The sequence below is a fragment of the Acinonyx jubatus genome, chromosome E1, assembly GCF_027475565.1.
Source record: "Acinonyx jubatus isolate Ajub_Pintada_27869175 chromosome E1, VMU_Ajub_asm_v1.0, whole genome shotgun sequence".
NCBI classification, from domain to species: Eukaryota; Metazoa; Chordata; class Mammalia; order Carnivora; family Felidae; genus Acinonyx; species Acinonyx jubatus.
Window position 1 is genome coordinate 11091495 of NC_069397.1, and position 7078 is coordinate 11098572.

Sequence of the window (7078 nt, forward strand, 5' to 3'; positions counted from 1 at the left end):
CCCTATTCCTGGGTTGTAGACGGTCACCTTCTTGCTGTGTCCTTACATGGCCTTTACTAGGTGCGTGCACACAAGGAAAGAAGGGGGAGCTCTCTGGTGTGTGTTCTTACAAGAGCGTGGATCCCATTATGACCTCATCTGACCCTTCCAAAGGGTCAGATTCCAAAACACGAATCTCCAAATACCAACACATCGGGGGGTTAGGGCTTCAACATATGAATTTCGAGGGATACAAACATTCAGTCTATATCAGAGTTAAAGAACATGATGTTTGTACCTTACTTTAAATAGTTCCAAATATGTATACATTTAAAGAAAGGATGCTGAAGTAAATGGGGCCATATGTTAACAGTGTGTAGGTGTGTATTGAATTATTCTTTCAACTTTTCTGTATGTTTTTCATAAAAAGTTGGGGGTGGAAAGTGGGTCCTTGGAAATGACTCTGTGTTCAGATCTGAGGTTCATAACAGCGCGAGCTTGGTTAAATGTCTTAATCCCTCCGAATCTCTTTCTGTATCTTAAAAATGGGAATAACACGGTTGTTATGAAAATGTGCACCGGGCACATTGTTTGCCCCTAAGTTTTTCTTGAATGTCAGGGCCACTGTAAGTGATGTCTCCCCTGTGGGTCTCACATCCTCCTCAGATTCCACCCACATTTATTGAATGTTTATCATGGGCCAGGCTCTAGGCTCGAGGGGGGCTTCTGGGAGGTTTGAGCTTGCAATTCTCACCCACCTTTTACAAAGTGCGATTACTAAGCCATGCAGAGTGCCTGGTCTGGTGGCTCAAGCTATTCAGTAGCAGGGCTGAGATTTGAGAGCAGGGCCTCCAATTCCAAGTCCAGTGACCCCAAGGGAACATAACAAAGTAGACTGTGGTTGAGAATACCTGCGTGTGAGGGTTTGGGTAAGCTTTCAAGAAGGTTCTGTGAAAGCCCTCTGAGACCTAGGGAGGCCCATGCCAACGTGGAGGTCTGTAAGAGCCCTTACTCAGGAGTAGGTCTCCAACACTCCTCCGCCTCCAAATTGGACATGACGTGGCTCACTGGGCTGCTTTTCCAACTATGCTTGTGCCTACAAAGTTTCCATTTGGGGAAACAGAAGCGTTCTGAAATATGACTCACCTTCCAAGAGTCCTGGCATCTCTGCTGTTGTGTCTGCTTCGGTCACAGTCCCCGTGGGCCTCAGTGGCTTCGTAAATTACATGAGACTCATTCCTCCTTCAAGGGTCGAGAGAGATAAGCTGAATATGAAGCATTGTCTAGGTAACTGGCCCTTTCTGCTCAGAAGGTCTGGGTTCTCCAAACCCAAACCTGGGAAGCCTTGTTTGTTCATCTCACTTGAGGAATCTTTGAAACAGAGTTTACAGACTTTCTGGAGACGCTGCTACCGTGACTGTAGAAATATTTTTTTTAATGTTTGTTTTTGAGAGAGAGACAGAGCGTGAGCAGGGGAAGGGCAGAGAGACAGAGGAAGACACAGAATCCGAAACAGGCTCCAGGCTCTGAGCTGTCGGCACAGAGCCCGACAAAGGGCTTGAACTCACAAACTGCGAGATCGTGACCTGAGCTGAAGTTGGACACTTAACCGACTGAGCCACCCAGGCGCCCCTGGAAACATACTTTTTGAATTTTTTAATGTTAATTAAAAAAAATTTTTTTAATGTTTTATTTTTGAGAGAGACAGAGACAGACAGAGCATAAATGGGGGAGAGGCAGAGAGACAGAGGGAGACACAGAATCCGCAGCAGGTTCTGGGGCTCTGAGCCGTCAGCACAGAGCCCAACGTGGAGCTTGAACCCACGGATCACAAGATCAATACCTGAGCTGAAGTCGGATGCTTAACTGACTGAGTCACCCAGGCGCCCCTTACATTTTTGCTCCAGTCCAGACATTGTCCTGAGGTTCAGAGCCACACATGATCACCCCTTGGAAATCTAATGCATATTTATCTAGACTTAGCGCATCCAAAGCTGACCTTCTGCTCTTCCTCCAGACCTCTTCCACCTGCAGCTGTTGTACCTCAGACTGACCAGTTGGTCCCCAGATCGATTCCCCTGTCCCCCTGGAAAGCTAGGCCACCTTTCCACCCTTGTAGTTGGGTGCGGCCGCTGATTAGGGAAAAGCGATGCCCACCCTTCCAGACCCGGCGCATGGAAGCCTGAAGCTTGATCCTCTGCCTCCCCCGGGACGGTTGCGGAAGGCAGGGGTTAAAGATGGCACAGCCTCGTCCCTGATGACTGGTGATGACTGGTGGGGAAGAACCCACACCCACCTTGTGCCAACTGGATTTGGTGGGAACGACCAACAGACGTCCATTAGCTCAAGTCCTGAGAGTTCAGGGTGTCTCTTTCTAGCAGCTGGAATACACAACTGTTCTGTTTTCTTTATTTTTCAAAGTTGACTTATTTATTTATTGAGAGAGAGAGAGAGAGAATGAGCTGGGGAGGGGTAGACAGAGAAGGGGACAGAGGATCCCTGACAGCAGAGAGCCTGATGTGGGACTTGAACTCCCAAGCCGAGCCATGAGATCATGACCTTAGTCGAAGTCGGACGTTTAACTGACTGGGCCACCCAGATGCCCCAACTGTTGTTTTCTTAGATTTATCCCTTTAGCATTACAGGACCCATACTTTTAACTATGTATTTTCCTCTTTTCTTTATTCTTGATGCTCTGGCATTTGTGGCCTTGCTGACTGAGGAGACACCGCCCCTCCCAGGGTCAGCCAATTCTTAAAGATAGCTAAGGGCTCCCCGCTTCCCAGTATGCCATTCATGTGCAAACCACCGATCTCCACCCCAGGCCTCCAGCCACCTCCTAATGAAATGCTCACACACCAAGCCAATATCCCTAGCCCTGATCGCCCCAGAGCCAGGTTCCAGACAACTAAGGACAGCCACATGCCCCAAGGCCCACTGGAATTATTAAAACTAGTCAATTCTAGATTCTTTTTTTATTTTTTTTAATGTTTATTTATTTTTGAGACAGAGAGAGACGGAGCATGAGCGGGGGAGGAGCAGAGAGAGAGGGAGACACAGAATCTAAAGCAGGCTCCAGGCTCCAAGCCGTCAGCACAGAGCCTGACACGGGGATGGAACCCACAAACCGTGAGATCATGACCTGAGCCGAAGTCAGACGCTCAACCGACTGAGCCACCCAGACGCCCCCATCAGCAAATCCTTTTGGCTCTACCTTCGAAACACATGCAGATGAGGACCTCTCCTCTCTTCTCTGCTGTGGCACCACCACGTCGCCCAGGTGCACGGTGGCCTCCTGATCGCTGTCTCTGCACGCTTGCTGCTTCAGGCTGCCCACCATCCACCAAAATCCTTTACAACCTGCGTCAGGTCACGTCTCTCCTCTGCTCACATCCTCCAGCAACTCCTGAGTGCAAGCCCGAATCGTTATCATGACAACGATCAGTGAGGTCCCGCAGGGGCTGACTCTCCTATGTGTCTCCCCCACTGCCCCCCCCACGGCCATGTTCTTGTCACCTCTGCCCTCACCTCCTCCTCCTCCTCCTCCTCCTCCTCCTCTTCCTCCTCCTCAGCTCCTTGTTGTTCCTCTAGCACAGCTGGCTCACTGTCTTGGGAACTCTGCCCGGACTGTCCTTGTGCCTGGAGTGCTCATCCTAACACATCTGCTTGGCTCACCCCCCACCTCCAGGTCTTGGCTCAAACGTCACCTGCTCAGTGAGGCCCAGTGAGGCCCGGCAACCCACACCCCTCCCCCAGCTGGCGCTCCCAGTCTGCTTTTACTCTTCCTGTAAGGCTTATCATTTAACAACACATCTGATATTACGGGAGTTTTTTATGCTATTGTTATGTAGCCCTCCCCTTAAGAACACAGGCCATTCTTGGGATTTGTTGTGCAAGGACGCATCCCAGGCACACCGAACCCACACAGTAAGTGCTCAGAAGCATTGGCCAAGGGGCGCCTGGAGGGCTCAGTCGGTTAAGCATCTGACTCTTGATTTTGGCTCAAGTCATGATCTTGCAGTTCGTGGGCTCGAGTCCTGTGTCAGGCTCTGTGCTGTTGGCTTAGGATCCTTTCTCTTGGCCCCTCCCCTGCTCGTGCTCTCTCTTGCTCTCTCTCTCAAAATCAATTTTTTTTATTTTTTATTTTTTTTTATTATATGAAATTTATTGTCAAATTAGTTTCCATACAATATCCAGTGCTCATCCCAAAAGATGCCCTCTTCAATGCGCATCAACTACCCTCCCCTCCCTCCCATCCCACATCAACCCTGTTTGTTCTGTTTTTAATAATCAAATTTTTTAAAAAGCATTTGCCAAATGAGTGAAAGCCCTGATGAACATAAGCACTGACACAAGAAATGAAGTTCTAGATGGGGGTGAAATGTTCACTGGCTCTGTCCACACATGAGTCAACAAGATCAGGCTGGCATTTGCTATTCTGACAGATACTAACAAACTATGTTGCCTCCACACTCCAACCAGCATCCCAAGCCTGAAAGCCCTTCTCTTCATTTCTGTGGGAAGCTCAACCCTTCCCTGCACACTGGAATCATCTGGGAACTTCAAGGCACTGGAGAGGTTGTGATAGAACTGGTCTGGGGTGCTGCTGGACAAAAGCATTTTAAATGAGTTAGGTGATTCTGATGTTCAACGGAGTTTGAGAAGCACTGCTCCAAGTCAGTGCCAGTTCAAGAAGGTGTGGAGGGAGGGAGCTATTCATTGAGCAAATAGGGAGAGGAATGAGGACCAGTGGGTGAAGCAAGCTGAAAAATCAGAAGGGAAAAAAAAAATGGCAAAATGAACTTGAATTTCAGCCTCTGCTCCTCTACAAATGAAAAGCCTTGCACGTTTTGCTTGCTGTGTGCAAGTAGGGAGTTTCAATCTTTAGATATTTTGGAAGAAAAATCTAGAAGAAAGAGCTGCTCAATTGCAATCCAACTTTCGGGCACTTTTCTGTGTCAAAGCCAGCTGCCTGTTTCATTACCGAGCAATTTTAATGCTTTCCTCCTCAGGTGCAGTTGAGGTCGATGCAGGCAGCGTTGATATTTATAATTTCTTTGTCCTGTCCTGCAGTGGGTCTCACGCCTACTACAATCCACACATTTTCCGCCATGCCCAAGGATGACTTAAAAGCAAAGTGAAGGAAAGGTTAAAAGTGGGAACCTAGCACTGAGAAAGAGGGTCTTGACTCCTGGTGGGGATCAGAAAAATGTCAATTTCCACTCTATTCCTGTTAGTTCCCTGAGGCCCCAGAGCGTGGGCTTGGAATGCTCCTGCATTGCCTCAATGCTTAGAATGGCACCTTGCACATGGCAAGCCTCAGCAAATACTTTGTGTCATTATCCAAGCAAGAATGACATGTTACATGGGTGGAGCATTTCTACGGTTTAACAGGTGCTTCCAGGAGCACCTCCTCCAGCCCCTCAACTCTCTGACCTATGTGGAGATTGTTCCTCCCGCTTTCCAGGCTCAGAGGGTTTAGCTGGTACATGGGAGGTCCCTCTAGGCCTTAAAGGTAGATCTGGGAGGGAGAGCCCAGGTATCCCACACCTTACTCCCCCAAAACCACCAGTAAATGGTGTCTTCAACCGTAGGGCTTCAGCCTTGTGAACCGCCGACGATTCCTTTCTTGACCCATCTTGGGAGGAAGTTTATTATCACTGTTGTTGGAACAACAGGAGATCAGATGATACTTTATGTCCACATAGGAACTGTGCCCTGACATGGATGTAAGTTCCCTTAGTGTTTCAACTTGCTCAACCTTAAACCTTTTCAACATTATTAACGTTTTCTCAGAATTCACAGGGAGTTTCCGCGGCCTTCCTTGGCGCTGCCTAAGGAGGTGGTACCAGAAACCTAACACTAGAGCAAGGGAGCCAAGGTGTCCTGGCAACGCCCGTCGGGGTGGTTTGTAAAAATCGGAGTCAGGCCTTACTGGCTGGGCTACGGCCCTCGGCCACAGGGTGCAGAGAACTCAAGGGCCTGAACTTGCCGCTGACATCTGGCTTCAGGACGTTGCTGGTGCAGCCATCTGGGAGCCCGAGTGCGTTGGGGCTCAGGCATTTCCTCTGAGGACCAGTCCCCGTCCGCTTTGCGGGTGCCCGCGCGGGTCTGAGAAGCAGCCAGTGAACAAATACCTCTGTTAATTTTCTGTGTGTTAAGTAAAAGCATACATCCTAAACACATGCAAAAAAAAAAAAAAAAAAATTGTTCCCACATGTTTAAAGAAGTGTGGAGATTAACAAAACGGAGCTCAAACATCAGTGGTGAGCAGCAGTTGACAACACCGACACGAGGAGGGACAAGGACACGGACTGCATCCGTCCCCCAGAGGGGGCCTCGGCCCGGAAACCTCCACAGACACAGGGCCAGAAAGGGGGCTGGGTTCTTCTACCAGAACGGTTTTGATTTAGAAATAGGACAAGGAGCGCCTGGGTGGCTCAGTCGGTTATGCGTCCGACTCTTGATTTTGGCCCAGGTTGTGATCTCGCGGTCCGTGAGACTGAGCCCCGAGTGAGGCTCTGCACGGACAGCGTGGAGCCTGCTTGGGATTCTCTCTGCCCCCCCCCCCCCACTCGTTCTTTCTCCCTCTCTCTCAAAATAAATAAACTAAAAAAAAAAAAAAATAGAAATAGGACAAAGTCACTGCTTAAATACCTTTATTATTTTTTAAAAATTATTTGGACATTGATAGCTCTGCAAAATACTTCTCCCATCCCAGACCCTCAAACCCTTTCCACATGTCCTCCCTAAAGAAACAAAATACTCATACTTTGTGCCCATTCAAATCTAATTTTTAAAAACATGTAAGATTCAAAATCAAATACTTTTCTTTCCCAGAACTTGTTAGTAATTTTAAACCACAATGCAACATACTTAATGGCATTTCTTTTTAAAAATTAGCTTATCAGACTATTTTATGAGGAAAAAAAAAAATCAATTCAAGGCCTTAGAATATAAATTCCCTGTTTCTGAAAGCAAAAGACGTTGAAAAGCCCCTTTGCTCCCCTGGAGTTTGTGATTTCCACGTTATCAACAGAACCAGCACACAGATGGGACTTTCTACTTCATGTGAAGGCTTGCTTAGTTACTTTGGGGC